At 41.2% G+C, this 18912-nt stretch overlaps 1 protein-coding gene across 3 annotated transcripts in view; it reads right to left on the reverse strand.

Moving 5' to 3' along the window:
• Nucleotides 1-18912, reverse strand: part of LOC128645807 (signal transducer and activator of transcription 5B) — a 981630-nt gene that overhangs the window by 448407 nt on the left and 514311 nt on the right. The window contains exon 3 of one of the 3 annotated variants that reach the window (XM_053699081.1): nucleotides 6105-6189. The exons of the other annotated variants lie outside the window; for them this stretch is intronic. The gene's annotated coding sequence lies outside the window, so the exon portion shown is untranslated. The remainder of the gene's footprint in view (nucleotides 1-6104; nucleotides 6190-18912) is intronic. 3 annotated transcript variants of the gene reach the window in all.

Raw genomic sequence — 18912 nt, forward strand, 5'->3', positions numbered from 1 at the left:
CCCAACAAGTCTCTGATGGTGTCTGAGCTTCTGAAATAAAAACCGTAATACCAACATAAGAAGCAGAAGCTCAGACACCATCAGAGACTTGTTGGGGATCATTTGTACAACAATCCCTTTTCACTACGGACTCACCGGTATAGTGTAATCACTCAGATACACTATAAGGTAACATTGGGCCAAATGGTCTTTTAACGAATGACATTCTCTAACTTGTGCCCCTAAAAACTGGGCTCACTGCGATATTAACTCTGAATATATATATATATATTGTATAAATTGCATAAATTTGGAGCTCAATCCATTCTTCTATATCACGAAGGGAAAGGGTTATTTTAAATTGCAGACACATTTTTGTAAGATATAAAGATACATTTGTATATTTTATTATCATTGATACTCTGAATTTTAGAAGACACCGGTGTCTAGTTTTATAGCGATACACTATTGGTTTTAAAAGAAATATTAATAAAACTGTATATACTTTTTGATTTAACTTTGTTTTGCGCTTATTTTTCCAAGAGGAATATTTAGATTTAGGTGTGTTTAATGACCTGCAATTTTTAAAAATTAGATATATATCCAATTGGGAATAGCAAGTCAAATTGCGCCACCTTATATCACAATTTACTTGCAAACATATGGGATAACGTTTTTAAAGGTGAGCTATATTCCCTACCAATCACACAGTCTAAACTTTTTTGTTCTTCCTACTTAAAACTGCAGTCCCATGCAGAAGAGTACTACCCTCCATAAGAGACTAAATCAAAACTTCTGACACTTCTCTGCTAACTTCCTGGGACGAAAGGCAAAGAATGAATAGGGGATGGGGGAAGTGAGAGAGGTATTTAAGCCTTTGGCTGGGGTGTCTTTGCCTCCCTCCTGGTGGCCACGTTCTGAATTCCCAAAAGTAATGCATGCAGCTGTGGACTCTTTCCATTTATGAAGAAAACCTCTGACTAGCAAATTTAGCATGTGAGCAGGAGCGATAATTTGTGCTCCACTCATAATCTACTCCTGTATTAGTTTCATCTGGCAAGAAGTGAAAAGTCATCGCACAGACATCTTCATATTCCTACAACTGGGTCACCAGACCAGATACTACCAGCTCTCTACAGTGCTTAGGGAGGGAAGTGGTTTAAACACTTATAGCATAAACAGGACCTGTCTGCACCCTACACTGAATTTATCTGTACACTGTTAATCAGCACTACCAAAATAATTCTAAAGTTATATATTTGATCTTACAGGATGCAGTTGTCTCCTGGCTGCGCCACAAGCAGTCCTCCTTCTCTGATACACAGCCAACACAGTGAACTTAAATTCTGTGCCTGCACCAGACAAACCAGTAAGTCTCCTTTTTAAAGACTAGAGTTCTGTAGCTTAATTCTTTCTCTCACACATACTACACTGTTATGAGAAAGAACCCCTTCGCTGGTTTTCATTTTCAATATGAAAATATCAGCAAAATATTTGTATCTATAGAAAAACAAATGCTGAATAAATTATTAATAAAATGCTTTGTCATTTTAAATGGCGCATACGTTTAAGTAAACTGGTGGTTTTCACCAGCCCAGCTAAAGGAGAGACCAATTTAGAAATAAACACCTCACTGAAAATCTGTGTACATAATTAGCAGGTTTATAAATAGATTCCTTCATACAAAAAAGTGATGTGAAATTTGGAAATGCATATTTTAATTGCACTAGAAAACACGCTGTGTCCTTTTTGATAACAAATAAAGAAAGGTTGCTTTTGAAAAGAGAGATGTCTATGGCCTGCGAGATAAAATGAGGGGGCGCCCTAAAAGGGGATAATTCTAATATCTTACAAGGGTGATGCTACATAGCAAAGGCTTAGATATAATATGTCAATTCCATACACCTCATGAGAGAAAGATTATGTTGATAAATTGATTATAAGACTAACAGTCTAAATAATTACAGCATGTGGGATATAATAATTACCTCCTAAGAGAAAGACAATAAAAAATATATATACATAATGGTGAATAAGTGGCTCAATTTCAGATATACTCTGCTATAAATACCTCCTAAGGGAAAGACAAAAATAAGAAAATATATATACACAATGGTAAGCCTGATGAAACAGCCTTGAGCTGAGAAACGCGTTGTTTTGATTTTACTTTTTAATAAACCTTTTTATATATTTGAACACTTGCTATTACCTTTCTGTTTGCTACCTAATCCTATGGTGAGAGGGGTCCCAATTTTTGGGCCTACTTCTTAACATTGGTGGTTCCTGGATTTCTTCTGTGTCCAGCAGGCCTTTGCTTAAGTCTGGTGGGTGACTATATTGATCCCATCCTGCCTCTATAGCATCAAGGGAGATGCTACAACAAATGTGAGTACCTTTCTATCAATACTCCAAACTCACCTCTGTTAAGACAATACTAGACCATATAGGCACCTGTGTTCTTTTATGTCGTTAATTTAGACATCATACCTATACCGAAGATTGGTCCCCTGGGTGACTGTAAGAAATCCCAGACTGCTACTATAGCACTAATTGAGGTGCTTCTACAAATGTGAGTTCACTCTGTGCACATACATCCACTTTATTTCTGGACCAGACAATATTGGGCCATGTGGCGCTTCTGTTTTTTCTTGTCTTTGTAGATGTCTACGGCCTTTCTATTGTAGATATCAGCAAACTGTTACAATGATAGACTGAATAAACTCTATATTTACCCAACCCTATACAGACTTACAACATATAAAATAAAGGTTGAACTGTAGAATTTACAGTGTTCTCCCCAGGACCTTTTTAGGGAGTGCACCATCCAGCTGATTTTACTGTCCAACTGGCTAAAATTTTAGCCAATATTAAATATAATATTAATATTAAAAATGTTACATTTTTATTACACAAATTATTATTACATACATTTATGTTACATTATACAATTAATTTGTGTTTTGGATAGCAGAAAATGACACATTAGAAAATATTAAACTGCTCCCACATGGCTACTTCATAATGCCACCCGGCTGGAAAAAAATTCTGTGGAGAACACTGATTTACAATCACGTTTTGGAGCATCCAAAAAAGACTCTTGCTTTTAACTGACCTCAGAATAAATGAATAATTAAAAATTTGGAAATTAAAATACATCGTGGATTGCAGTAAACAAAAGTTTGGTTTGCTATGAAAACCATGGTACAAGGAGACCTGAGAACACCTATGTCTCTTCTGTTAGGTATCTAAAGTAAGTTCTATGGGGTAATTGTAAAACAACTCCAAACAGTCTACAGGTCAAGGGATGATACTTGTGCATATGGGAGCTTTAATGTTAGACCCCGAAAGCTACAGGTAGCAGAGGTCAGGAGGTAATAAGATGCTCGTATCAGCAAGACTCTGAACTGAGAGGGATAACAAAATCTTACTTCTCCACCTCTACAAACAAACAACACTTAAGTATACGGTATCTGCTCCTTGTAATAAATACATATGAAACATAATTCCCAGGCACCATTAATAATGTAATGCTGCTGGCTAGAAAGAGGGAATGATGCACCCAGAAATTAATTTACCAAGTAAGCATACCCCATGAATTGGGGTATACAAGTTGTATCCAGTACCCCATGAATTGGGGTGGTATAAAAGTTAAGGCAGAAATGGTACTAAACAGGCACAGCAACAGTAAAACATTCCTACAAAAACCAGCCTCAGAAGAGGTAAATGTGTGAAAAAGGTATGTAAAAAGAACGAAGTAACTACCTTACAAATTTGTGATGTAGTCTCTCTTTCGTAAGTTTAGGAGCTGAACAGAGGTGAAACCACAATTACCTGATTAATATTATGACAAAATATACTTTAAGAAGGAAGACTAGTTGGCTCTCAAAACAGCCTTGTCCTGATGAAAAAAAATCAGGTAGGTGGAGTTACAGGATAGGGCAGAATGTTCAGATAGTGTTCTAGCCAAATAAATGGCTAAGGGCCTGATGATCAAATATTCTCCTGCTTGAAGAAAAATTATAGTACAGACTTCACAGGGATTGAACTCAGTGAATGCTCAAACAAAAACTCAGTAACTAGCTCGTGGACTCTCGCCACCTGTATGAAAGAAAACATAATTTATGTAAGAACTTACCTGATAAATTAATTTCTTTCATGGTGGCAAGAGTCCACGAGACCCGCCCATTTTTGGGGGGTTATGATTTTTTTGTATAAAGCACATTATTTATCCTGTTCCTCTTTTTTATGCTTTTACTCCTTATACACCTCATTAACTTGGCTATATGTTAAACTGAGGTATGAGTGAGGTGGGAGGTGTATTTATAGGCATTTGAGGTTTGGGAAACTTTGCCCCCTCCTGGTAGGAATGTATATCCCATCAGTAACTAGCTCGTGGACTCTCACCACCATGAAAGAAATACATTTATCAGGTAAGTTCTTACATAAATTATGTTTTTGAGCAAACTTCACCTGCATACGGCTGATGGGAAAAATCAGTGAGAACAGCTTGTTTAAAATGCTCACAGTATTTCACAAGACTTGTAAGAGAGCTTCAAACATAAACTGGAAACTCCCCTGTCCAGCCCAGGGAACGCCCCCCCCCCCCAACTTTCTGAAGCTTTGTTTTATTTTACAATATATAACAACTTTAGTTAAAAAGTGCACAATCCATAGCTGAGAGTGTCTTATATAATAAAAGTATATACTTACCGTATAAGACACCCATCCACATATAGCCAAACCAGTACTGAAACATTTATTACATATAACAGTCTCCTTTTCTTTTTTCAGTACTGAAACATATCAGCAGAGGTAATGGTACAAGAGTATGTTGTCGATCTATAAAGGGAGGCAGCAGATGATTCTCTGTGACCAATTTACAGAGAGCCTTATGAAAAGCTTTCCCATAGGCGAAAACATGGTATCATCAGGCAATACTCCCTTCACATCCTTCAGACAAACATTGCACTTAGAGAGGAACTGGCCTTCAATATGCTTAGAAGCGCCTTTCACTGAAGAAATCAAGCACATCATGCTTCACCACCTCCAAAGGAGGCAAAGTTATTAAAACTGAGGTATGAGTGAGGTGGGAGGTGTATTTATAGGCATTTGAGGTTTGGGAAACTTTGTCTCCTCCTGGTAGGAATGTATATCCCATCAGTAACTATCATGTGGACTATCGCCACCTATATGAAAGAAATTCACAATACACTTAACTAACTGACAGAAAAGTAATATATACCAAACTATAGTCAAAAGCAGTTAAATTGTTGTGAAACATTTCAGTTTAATTTGTAATTGATGCAAACTGATCCTTTAAATCAGCCCCAGGTGTTCTACAGTTATCTTCTCTCTCACCCTTTGAATTTCCATATACCAGAGAGCTTCATTACTTTCTACAGAAAGCATTGCATCTCTCTGGGACTTCCATGTTTCACCCTATTTCTTATAGAATCCATTGAGTTCTACCCCTGTGAAGTATGCACTATAATTTCTCTCCAAACTAGAGAATCTTTGCTTATCAAGCCCCTAGCAAGCAAAGAAGCTCTGGGAACTGAAGTTGTCAGTTTTTAAGTTTTATTTTAAAATGAAAAAATACAAAGTGCAATGTAATTTTTTAAAAGAAACACATAAATATACAAAGTATGACCCTAATTTGTTAAAATTACACAGAAAATCTGTTTAAAGTAATATAAAATAAAAAGCACAAATTGTAAATACAGCAGAACTGGCATGTCATTCAGTGAATACTGCATTGGGCTTGTCTCTCCTTCACATACAGAAACGCCCCTTGGAGAAATATAGTCTAATTTGCCTTTTAAGAATTTCACCAGGGATCTCGCAGTGCAGGAAAATTATTTTAGATCATCTCGCCTGAGCATAAAAGGTTAGATCATCAGAACCTTGTAGAGAAGGAAACTTCCAAGATAAAAGTTGAATATCAAGATCATGCATGGGCTCAATAGGTTAACTCCTGGACCACACTCAAAACTAGGTTAAAAGGGACCTGAAACCCAACATTTTTCTTTCATAATTTAGCTAGAGCATGCCATTTTAAATAACTCAAGTTTACTTTTAAATTCTAGTTTGTTTCTTCTTTTTGTGTTCTTTGTTTAAAAGCATACCTAGGTAGGCTCAGAAGCTGATTATTGGTGGATGATGCTTCTTGTCATTTGCTTTCAGCTAGCTCCCATTAGTGCATTACTGTTCCTACAACAAAGCATACCGAGAGAATAAAGCAAATTAGATAATAGAAGGAAAGTGGAAAGTTGTTTAAAATTGTATGATCTATCTGCATCATTAAATGGACATAATACTCATATGCTAAATCACTTGAAACTGATGCAGTATAACTGTAAAAAGCTGACAGGAAAATATCACCTGAGCATCTCTATGTAAAAAAGGAAGATATTTTACCTCACAATCTCCTCAGCTCAGCAGTTAGTTCTGTGTAAAAAGTTATACTTCACCTGCTCCCAGTTGCAGGTAAAATAAAAAAAAATGAAGAAATGAACAGCAGCCAATCAGCATCAGCAGTGCTGAGGTCATGAACTCTTACTGTGATCTCATGAGATTTGACTTAACTCATGAGATTTCATAGTAAGCTTCCTTTACCTGATTGGTGAAATAATATGAGAGTTCACAAGGCTCATCCTTTCAGCTGTCCTAGGACAGACACACTAAAATGCTGCTTAGAAATCCTTTACAATGGGAGGTGGCTACTGAGGAACTTTTGAGGCAAATATCTTTCTTTTTTACATAGAGATGTTCAGGAGATATTTTCTAGTCAGCTTTTTACAGCCATGCTGCAACACTTTCAAGTGTTTAAACATTTGGGCATTATGGCCCTTTAAATAAACATTTTTGGTTTCATGTCCCTTTAAGGTTTAATGGAAGAGAAAATGCTCTGATAATGGCTCTTATCCCGACCAAAAGCCTAAACAAAAGGTTCAAATGTCAGAAGGATATTTTTATGAAAACTATCATCAAGGCCCAAATTTGAACTAAAACTGAACTGGCTGCTAAACTTTTATACAGTCCAAAAAGAACTTCAAAAGTAATGCTTAGTCTCACACAAAGAAAGAAGATTTTCTTTCACACCTTTAGATAAATTTGCTTTGTAACATGTTTAAACACATATATCAAAGTGACTATAACCTAATCAGAGAAGCCCCTTTGGGAAAAGATTCAGAGTTCAATTGCCATGCCATCAAATTTAGATGTTGAAAGAAAAAGGTTCTTCCTGAGAGGAAATTGTGAAGACTGGTTGGAGGACATTTGAACTAGGTGTCTATACCAAAGTCCTGTGAATGCCATTCTGGAGCAATCATTTTTACACAGCCCTTTTCTTGTATTATCCTGTCTATTACCCTAGATAGTAATCACGAAAAAAGAAAAGATGTATATTAGACTAAACAACCAGAGAATCACATAATCTATGAGAGTCGCTTAAAGATCCCGATATCTTGCACAGTACTGGGGTAGTGATTCAAGAAAGGGTCCATCAGGTCTATGTCTGGCCTGCCCAAACCACTCACAAGCTTGTGAAATACCTCCTGATTCAGGGACCATTCATTGCGGTAAAGGTATTAATGACTGAAAATATCCACTTCCCAGTTGTTCACACCCGGAATGTAGATTGGAGAATATATACAATGATATGGTTCTGCTCAAGTCAAAATGCAGGTTACCTCTTTCGTCGCTAAGGCACTTCGAGTAGCATCTTGGTGATTAATGTAAGCCACTGCAGTGACATAGACTAATTGAAATCTCATTTTTCCTGTCTTAAAAAGGGCCAACATTGGAAAGTCATGAAGATTGCACAGAGCACCAAGATGTTGATTTGTAACCATGCTTGCTGAGGAAACCAAACTCCATGTTCAATTTAGGAAAACCAGGCTGCACCCCAATCCGATCAGCTAGTTTTCTGCGGTGATCACCACCTTAGCTGGACAGAAAAAGGAAGACCCCCTAAACAAGAGAATGGTGAGATTGCCACCATGTTAAGGATTTTCTTGTCTTGAAGTCTAAATAAATCTGAGAAAGATCTTTGTAATTTCCATTTTCACTGCTCTAACATTTTCAGATGTAGAAGATATAAATGTAATCTGACAGAAGGTACAGAATCTGAAGCCGCTACCATGAGACCAACTACTTCCATGCATTGAAGGACTATTAGAACAGAAGTAATTTGGAGAAGAGCACAAGCCTTCTGCAACTTAGTCTATGAAATTGAAACCATAGTTTGAAGTATAGAGGTCTTCAGGAGGTTGATTTTCCAGTTTTGAATGCGAAGGACCTGAAGAACTTTGTTACTATGTTCCTGTGCCATCTAAGCCTGTACCAGAACGTCATCTCGAAGCTACTGCAATCACCCAAGCTCTAAATACCAACAATAGATCTCCAAGAACTTTAGTGAAGGTTATTGGTGCCATCGCCAGACCAAAGGGCCAAAAAAGGGCCAAAAAACTTTAAATTATGCTTACCTGATAATTTTATTTTCTTAAGATGGAAAGAGTCCACAGCTGCATTCATTACTTTTGGGAAATAAGAACCTGGCCACCAGGAGGAGGCAAAGACACCCCAGCCAAAGGTTTAAATACTCCTCCCACTTCCCTCATCCCCCAGTCATTCTGCCGAGGAACAAAAAAACAGTAGAAGAAATATCAGGGTAAAGGGTGCCAGAAGAATGAAAATAAAGATGCCCCACATAAAAAATATGGGTGGGGAGCTGTGAACTCTTTCCATCTGAAGAAAATAAAATGATCAGGGACGTTTTTTTCATGAATGGAAAGAGTCCACAGCTGCATTCATTACTTTTGGTAAAATAATACCCAAGCCTAGCTCACAAAGACCAAAATGGGTCTTGTAAGCAAGGGGAGGCAACGCCCCGACCAAACAAAAACCACAAGGATTAGGACCGGGCATCAGAACAGAGAAAACTTTCTTCTCAACATCGTGCAAAAACATTGAAAAAGACAACTGAAGACAAAGTCCTCAAAGCGTCAGAACGTAGACTACTAAAGTAGTCAACACATGTGTAACAGACCCAGACGAGGTAAACACCTGAGACAACAACACGCAGTAATCATCAGGATGACATAGAAGAAATACTTGCTGAGAAGTAAAAAGCGGCCAAACAAGAGAACAGATTGCAAAAACTCCAAGACAAAGAGCACACTCCAGTCAATCCAAGCCACCAGACAGACACATAGGTCTCAAAATGGGAGAAGAACAGAACCTCAACGAGGCTCACTGCATCCCCGAAGATGAACAACAATCTCAGAACCTACTCCCAGCCAGGCTAGCCCAGGTAGCAGGTCTGAAAACAGTGAAACAAAAGAACCCCAACAGCAGCTCCCAAAAAAGCGGAAGATTGGCCCCAGCCATTCCAACAGAGCTCGGGAGTCCCGAACTCCTTAGAGACAGTCGACAGTTAGCAAAAAAAGGTGCAACATAGTCTCAACGCAGAGCCAGCACGACTCTAGATAGAACAGAATAACACAGAGATCATTTCTCACTTCAACATAGGTTAAATCCTCTGTTCCACCTACTGAATGCAGGAGAAGCCCTAAGCCAAGGACCACACCTCTGTAAGGAGGAGAACAAGCCCCCCTAAGAAAAAAGGGGCCATTAAATACAGAGCACCTGCCCACAAGACACAAGCCGAACAAGAGATCAATCTCCAATGCAGATGAACGTGAAAGGAATCCCCTTAGAAAATAGCCTGCTAGTACACCGACAAGGTGCAATAGATACAGCAGATACCCTGCAAACCCTCTTGCCTGTAGAGCCACAAAGCAATCAGGTTACTTCAGCAAACTGTCCAAGGGAAAATGTTCAATAAGCCTAAGGAAAGCCCCATGAGCATCGGCACTAAGAGAACGTGGCCAACAGTGACCACGTCAACTAGCTAGACCAAAAGTCATAGTCCAAGTTCCCTGGAAGTGGAGAACCCCGAACCCACCCTAAAGGCTGCAAAGTCCAGTAACAATCCGCAACGGGAACCACAAGGGAAAACTCTGAGTGAAAGCCTCAGCAACGGGACGAACCAGGGCGATGACAGATCCGAGCCCCCAATTGTTTAAAATCAAACAATATCCCAGAAACGCAAACATCACGTCTGATATAAAAAACAGATCCACAGGGAGATATCAATGCAATATCCAGAATAACCCGGATAAAGAGAACACCTCGCAAGTCCTGACCCAAGGAAGAGACCACCCCTTGCCGAAGTCCAACACTCCAAAGGAGCTAAGACATCTCGAACCAAGACACTAGAGCCCATAGGCGTTCAAACCGCCACAAGACGTCCAAAGCAAGGGGATACCTCGAGAACAAAGTCACTCAAGCAAGGCTAGTCTTCACATCACTTCCAATACGAGTCAGAGGATCAAATGAAAAAAGGATGCGGATCATCCCCAGATCTGGGGAAGAACCCTAGGAGAAACCAAAGTCCTCAAAAAGGAACAAACGTCTCCCAAAGGGAAAACCAGGCACCAAAAAGGACCATGGAAAGAACAAATCCAAAAGGACAAATTCCCAGAGCCTCAGAAAGGCCAAATGGAAAAAACAGCAGTAAGGAGGCGCTAAACCACCAATCCTTCCACATGAGGAAGAACACTCTAGGTCCCGAGAGTATAAGAATCAAAAGAGAGTGACACAGCGGAACTGTCAGGGTGCCAGGAATCAGACTGAGATGAGAAGTGCAAAAATAATCACACCTTTATTAATAACAAAAATAATAAAAAGTCCACAAGTCAAATAACAAGCCAGGAGTCAAAGCCAGAGCTGGTAGTCAGGCAAGTCGAGTCAGGAGCCAAAGCGAGTAGTCAGACGAGCTGAGTCAGGAGCCAAAGCGAGTAGTCAGACGAGCCGAATCAGGAACCAGGAGGGACGTCAGACAGCCAGGTAATACACAGAAACAGGAACTCACAAACAGGTCTGAGACAATGCAAGGGCAAAGCATACTGAACAGAAGCCCTTTAAATAATAAGTGATGACATCACAACTCTGAGACTGCAACCTGTCTCACACGGATGATGTACAACAGTACGGCCATAAGAGGGCGTGCAGGAAATGAGCAGCATCACACACTCTGCACCAGATTCAGCAAGAAAAGGTAAGCAAAATGGCTGCCAGCAGCACATGGCAAACAAAGCAGGGAAAAAACCCTGACAGTACCTTCCCCTCAACGACCCCTGCCCCGCGGGAGGACAAAAGGCTTATTGGGGAAACAGGCATGGAAGGCACGGAGGAGGGCAGGAGCATGAACATCAGAGGAGGGAACCCATGAACGTTCCTCAGGACCGTAGCCCCTCCAGTGAACCAAATACTGTACGTGGCCCCTGGACATACAAGAGTCAATAATGCTGCTTACCTCATATTCTTCATGGTTGTCAACAGAGATAGGACGGGGATGAGGCAACACAGTGGTAAACCGATTACAAACCAATGGTTTCAAGAGGGAGACATGAAAAGCATTGGAGATGTGCATTGCAAGAGGAAGGTCAAGAGCGTAAGCCACAGGATTGACCCGTTGGAGTATTCGAAAAGGACCAACATAACAAGGAGCCAGTTTATTGGAAGGCACACGAAGGTTCAAGTTTTGAGAGGACAGCCAAACCCTCTCACCAAGCTGGTATGAAGGTGCGGGCAGACGCCTACGATCAGCCTGGAACTTTTGGCGCTGCATAGAACAATGAAGGCAATCCTGAATCTGCACCCACGTGGAACGGATTTACCGGAGATGGTCCTCCAAAGCTGGAATACCCTGAGACATGAATGAATCGGGCAACAAGGATGGTTGAAACCCATAATTCGCCATGAACGGGGATAACTGGAAGCATTAATAGCGAACTCTGCCCAAGGTAACAGCTCAGACCAATTATTGTGGTGATCTGAAACAGAGCAACGGAGTAACTGTTCCAGAGCTTGATTAGACCATTCAGAAGCCCCAATGGATTAAGGGTGATATGCCGAGGAGAAGGAAAGCTGGATCCCCATTTGAGCACAAAAGGATTGCCAAAATCTGGAGACAAACTGGCTACCCCGGTCCGACACTATCTCCTTGGGTAACCCATGTAATCGGAAGACCTCCTGGGCAAAAATTGAAGCAAGCTCCTGAGCGGTAGGCAGCTTCTTCAAGGGAATGCAATGTGACATTTTAGAAAAACGGTCAACCACCATTAGGATAACAGTATTGCAACTGGAAACAGGGAGCTCGACAATTAAGTCCATGGAAAGGTGTGTCCAAGGACGCTCACCATTAGCAATAGGTTGAAGAAGACCCACAGGAAGATTTGAGAGTCATATTCTGTGCACAAACTGAGCAGGAGGCAACATATGCAGCAACATCAGAATGAAGACCTGGCCACCAGAATGGTCGAGTGACAGACCAAATCATTTGGTTCTTGCCCGGGTGACCTGTGGCTTTAGGATAGTGGTAAGTGTGCAAAAAGTTTAGTTAGAAGATTCTCAGGAACAAAGCACTTACCACTAGGTTTCTCAGGAGGTGCACTGGTTTGTGCAGCCAGGATATCCTCCCCCAAGGGAGAAGTCAAATTAGTACGTATGGTAGCCAAAATATGATCAAAAGGTATAACTGGAGTAGGTACAGACTCATCCTTGGACAGAGGCGAAAATTGTCGAGAGAGGGCATCAGCCCTAACATTCTTACTACCAGGCAGGTAGGAGACCACATAATTAAAGTTTACAAAAACAGAATTTATGCTTACCTGATAAATTACTTTTTCCAACGGTGTGTCCGGTCCACGGCGTCATCCTTACTTGTGGGATATTCTCCTCCCCAACAGGAAATGGCAAAGAGCCCAGCAAAGCTGGCCATATAGTCCCTCCCAGGCTCCGCCTACCCCAGTCATTCGACCGACGGACAGGAGGAAATATATATAGGAGAAACCATATGGTAACGTGGTGACTGTAGTTAGAGAAAATAATTCATCAGACCTGATTAAAAAACCAGGGCGGGCTGTGGACCGGACACACCGTTGGAGAAAGTAATTTATCAGGTAAGCATAAATTCTGTTTTCTCCAACATAGGTGTGTCCGGTCCACGGCGTCATCCTTACTTGTGGGAACCAATACCAAAGCTTTAGGACACGGATGAAGGGAGGGAGCAAATCAGGTCACCTAAACGGAAGGCACCACGGCTTGCAAAACCTTTCTCCCAAAAATAGCCTCCGAAGAAGCAAAAGTATAAAATTTGTAAAACTTGGCAAAAGAGTGCAGTGAAGACCAAGTCGCTGCCTTACATATCTGGTCAACAGGAGCCTCGTTCTTGAAGGCCCATGTGGAAGCCACAGCCCTAGTGGAGTGAGCTGTGATACTTTCAGGAGGCTGCCGTCCGGCAGTCTCAAAAGCCAATCTGATAATGCTTTTAAGCCAAAAGGAAAGAGAGGTAGAAGTTGCTTTTTTACCTCTCCTTTTACCAGAATAAACAACAAACGAAGAAGATGTTTGTCTGAAACCTTCAGTAACCTCTAAATAGAATTTTAGAGCACGGACTACGTCCAAATTGTGTAACAAACGTTCCTTCTCTGAAACTAGATTCGGACACAAAGAAGGTACAACTATCTCCTGGTTAATATTTTTGTTGGAAACAACCTTCGGAAGAAAACCAGGCTCAGTACGCAAAACCACCTTATCTGCATGGACCAGATAGGGCGGAGAACACTGCAGAGCAGATAACTCAGAAACTCTTCTAGCAGAAGAAATTGCAACCAAAAAACAAAACTTTCCACGATAATAACTTAATATCTACGGAATGTAAGGGTTCAAACGGAACACCTTGAAGAACTGAAAGAACTAGATTAAGACTCCAGGGAGGAGTCAAAGGTCTGTAAACAGGCTTGATTCTAACCAGAGCCTGAACAAACGCTTAAACGTCTGGCACAGCTGCCAGCCTTTTGTGAAGTAAAACAGATAAAGCAGAGATCTGTCCCTTCAGAGAACTTGCAGATAATCCTTTCTCCAAACCTTCTTGTAGAAAGGAAAGAATCTTAGGAATTTTTATCTTGTTCCATGGGAATCCTTTAGATTCACACCAACAGATATATTTTTTCCATATTTTATGGTAAATTTCTCTAGTTACAGGCTTTCTAGCCTGAATAAGAGTATCTATTACAGAATCTGAAAACCCACGCTTTGATAGAATCAAGCGTTCAATCTCCAAGCAGTCAGTTGGAGGGAAACCAGATTCGGATGTTCGAATGGACCCTGAACAAGAAGGTCCTGTCTCAAAGGTAGCTTCCATGGTGGAGCCGATGACATATTCACCAGGTCTGCATACCAAGTCCTGCGTGGCCACGCAGGAACTATCAAGATCACCGAAGCCCTCTCCTGATTGATCCTGGCAACCAGCCTGGGAATGAGAGGAAACGGTGGGAATACATAAGCTAGGTTGAAGATCCAAGGTGCTACTATTGTATCCACTAGAGTCGCCTTGGGATCCCTGGATTTGGACCCGTAACAAGGGACCTTGAAGTTCTGACGAGAGGCCATCAGATCCATGTCTGGAATGCCCCATAATTGAGTTATTTGGGCAAAGATTTCCGGATGGAGTTCCCACTCCCCCGGATGCTCCTCCATCACCAGGGAACTCCTTGTTCCCCCCTGATGGTTGATATATGCAACAGTCGTCATGTTGTCTGATTGACACCTTATGAATTTGGCCTTTGCTAGTCGAGGCCAAGCCTTGAGAGCATTGAATATCGCTCTCAGTTCCAGAATGTTTATCGGGAGAAGAGAGTCTTCCTGAGACCATAGACCCTGAGCTTTCAGGGGTTCCCAGACCGCGCCCCAGCCCACCAGACTGGCGTCGGTCGTGACAATGACCCACTCTGGTCTGCGGAAGCTCATTCCCTGTGACAGGTTGTCCAGGGTCAGCCACCAACGGAGTGAATCTCTGGTCCTTTGATCTACTTGGATCGTCGGAGACAAGTCTGTATAATCCCCATTCCACTGTCTGAGCATGCACAGTTGTAATGGTCTTAGATGAATTCGTGCAAAAGGAACTATGTCCATTGCCGCAACCATCAAACCTATTACTTCCATGCACTGCGCTATGGAAGGAAGAAGAACAGAATGAAGTACCTGACAAGAGCTTAGAAGTTTGATTTTCTGGCCTCTGTCAGAAAAATCTTCATTTCTAAGGAAACTATTATTGTTCCCAAGAAGGGAACTCTTGTTGACGGGGACAGAGAACTTTTTTCTATGTTCACTTTCCACCTGTGAGATCTGAGAAAGGCTAGGACAATGTCCGTATGAGCCCTTGCTTTTGACAGAGACGACACTTGAATCAGGATGTCGTCCAAGTAAGGTACTACTGCAATGCCCCTTGGTCTTAGCACCGCTAGAAGGGACCCTAGTACCTTTGTGAAAATCCTTGGAGCAGTGGCTAATCCGAATGGAAGTGCCACAAACTGGTAATGCTTGTCCAGAAAGGCGAACCTTAGGAACCGAAGATGTTCCTTGTGGATAGGAATATGTAGGTACGCATCCTTTAAATCCACCGTGGTCATGAATTGACCTTCCTGGATGGTAGGAAGGATCGTTCGAATGGTTTCCATTTTGAACGATGAAACCCTTAGAAACTTGTTTAGAATCTTGAGATCTAAAATTGGTCTGAATGTTCCCTCTTTTTTGGGAACTATGAACAGGTTGGAGTAAAACCCCATCCCTTGTTCTCCTAATGGAACAGGATGAATCACTCCCATTCTTGACAGGTCTTCTACACAATGTAAGAATGCCTGTCTTTTTATTTGGTTCGAAGATAATTGAGACCTGTGGAACCTTCCCCTTGGGGGTAGTTCCCTGAATTCCAGGAGATAACCTTGAGAAACTATTTCTAGCGCCCAAGGATCCTGAGTATCTCTTGCCCAAGCCTGAGCAAAGAGAGAAAGTCTGCCCCCCACCAGATCCGGTCCCGGATCGGGGGCCAACACTTCATGCTGTTTTGGTAGCAGTGGCAGGTTTCTTGGCCTGCTTACCCTTGTTCCAGCCTTGCATCGTTCTCCAGGCTGTCTTGGTTTGAGAAGTATTACCCTCTTACTTAGAGGGTGTAGAATTTGAGGCTGGTCCGTTTCTGCGAAAGGGACGAAAATTTGGCTTATTTTTAGCCTTAAAAGACCTATCCTGAGGAAGGGCGTGGCCCTTTCCCCCAGTGATGTCTGAAATAATCTCTTTCAAGTCAGGGCCAAACAGTGTTTTACCCTTGAAAGGGATGTTAAGCAATTTGGTCTTGGAGGCATCCGCTGACCAAGACTTTAGCCAAAGCGCTCTGCGCGCCACTATAGCAAACCCTGAATTATTCGCCGCTAATCTAGCTAATTGCAAAGCGGCATCTAAAATAAAAGAGTTAGCCAATTTAAGTGCTTGAACTCTGTCCATAACCTCCTCATACGAAGATTCTTTATTGAGCGACTTTTCTAGTTCTTCGAACCAGAAACACGCAGCTGTAGTGACAGGAACAATGCATGAAATTGGTTGTAGAAGGTAACCTTGCTGAACAAACATCTTTTTAAGCAAACCCTCTAACTTTTTATCCATAGGATCTTGAAAGCACAACTATCTTCTATAGGAATAGTAGTGCGTTTGTTTAGAGTAGAAACCGCCCCCTCGACCTTGGGGACTGTCTGCCATAAGTCCTTTCTGGGGTCGACTATAGGAAATAATTTCTTAAATATAGGGGGAGGAACAAAAGGTATGCCGGGCCTTTCCCACTCCTTATTTACTATGTCCGCCACCCGCTTGGGTATAGGAAAAGCATCAGGGGACACCGGAACCTCTAGGAACTTGTCCATCTTACATAATTTCTTTGGAATGACCAAATTGTCACAATCATCCAGAGTAGATAATACCTCCTTAAGTAGTGCGTGGAGATGTTCTAATTTAAATTTAAATGTTACAACATCAGGTTCAGCTTGTTGAGAAATTTTCCCTGAATCTGAAATTTCTCCCTCAGACAAAACCTCCCTCCTGGCCCCTTCAGATTGGTGTGAGGGCATGTCAGAACAGTTATCATCAGCGTCCTCTTGCTCTTCAGTGTTTAAAACAGAGCAATCGCGCTTTCTCTGATAAGTAGGCATTTTGGATAAAATGTTTGCAATAGAATTATCCATTACAGCCGTTAATTGTTGCATGGTAATAAGTATTGGCGCACTAGATGTACTAGGGGCCTCTTGTGTGGGCAAAACTGGTGTAGACACAGAAGGGGATGATGCAGTACCATGCTTACTCCCCTCATTTGAGGAATCATCATGGGCAATATCATTATCTATGGCATTATTGTCCCTACTTTGTTTGGACACTATGACACAATTATCACATATATTTAAATGGGGAGAAACCTTGGCTTTCATACATATAGAACATCGTTATCTGATGGTTCAGACATGTTAAACAGGCTTAAACTTGTCAACAAAGCACAAAAAACGTTTTACAATAAAACCGTTACTGTCACTTTAAATTTTAAACTGAACACACTTTATTACTGAATATGTGAAAAAGTATGAAGGAATTGTTCAAAAGTCACCAAAATTTCACCACAGTATCTTAAAGCCTTAAAAGTATTGCACACCAAATTTGAAAGCTTTAACCCTTAAAATAACGGAACCGGAGCCGTTTTTACATTTAACCCCTATACAGTCCCAGGTATCTGCTTTGCTGAGACCCAACCAAGCCCAGAGGGGAATACGATACCAAATGATGCCTTCTATAAGCTTTTTCAGTGGTTCTTAGCTCCTCACACATGCATCTGCATGCCTTGCTTTCCAAAAACAACTGCGCATTAGTGGCGCGAAAATGAGGCTCTGCCTATGACTAGAAAAGGCCCCCAGTGAAAAAGGTGTCCAATACAGTGCCTGCCGTTTTTTTAAAATAATCCCCAAGATTATAATAACTATTAATAGTTATAATCTGCCAAATATGCTTAGTAAAGTAATCGTTTTAGCCCAGAAAAATGTCTACCAGTTTTTTAAGCCCTAATGAAGCCCTTTATTCTTATACTAAACTAAGAAAATGGCTTACCGGTTCCCATAGGGAAAATGACAGCTTCCAGCATTACCAAGTCTTGTTAGAAATGTGTCATACCTCAAGCAGCAAAAGTCTGCTCACTGTTTCCCCCAACTGAAGTTAATTCATCTCAACAGTCCTGTGTGGAAACAGCCATCGATTTTAGTAACGGTTGCTAAAATCATTTTCCTCTTACAAACAGAAATCTTCATCTCTTTTCTGTTTCAGAGTAAATAGTACATACCAGCACTATTTTAAAATAACAAACTCTTGATTGAAGAATAAAACTACATTTAAACACCAAAAAAACTCTTAGCCATCTCCGTGGAGATGTTGCCTGTGCAACGGCAAAGAGAATGACTGGGGTAGGCGGAGCCTGGGAGGGACTATATGGCCAGCTTTGCTGGGCTCTTTGCCATTTCCTGTTGGGGAGGAGAATATCCCACAAGTAAGGATGACGCCGTGGACCGGACACACCTATGTTGGAGAAACAGGTCATTCTCACGTAGTCTCTGAAGTACCCGTGTGACATCAGAACGATGAGCCTCAAGTGTGGGTGAATGTATGAGGATGTCGTCTAAGTACAACACAATACACTGTTGCAACATATCTTGTAGGACATCATTAATAAATTCCTGAAGAAAAGCAGCAGCATTACATAGGCCAAAGGGCAATACAAGATATTCATAAAGCCCGCTCCTGGTGTTAAATGCGGTTTTCCATTTGTGGCCCTAATTAATCCTAACGATATTGTACGCTCCTCTCAAATCAAGTTTAGAAAAGACTGTAGCTCCCTTGAGGCGGTCAAAGAGTTCCGTATTGAGCGGAATAGGATAAGCTTTCTTGGCCATCAATTATCTAGGGGTTAAGATCACTAGGAACCCTAGTGAATGGTACCAACTA

This window comes from Bombina bombina, chromosome 1, assembly GCF_027579735.1.
Source record: "Bombina bombina isolate aBomBom1 chromosome 1, aBomBom1.pri, whole genome shotgun sequence".
In the NCBI taxonomy this organism is placed as follows: domain Eukaryota; kingdom Metazoa; phylum Chordata; class Amphibia; order Anura; family Bombinatoridae; genus Bombina; species Bombina bombina.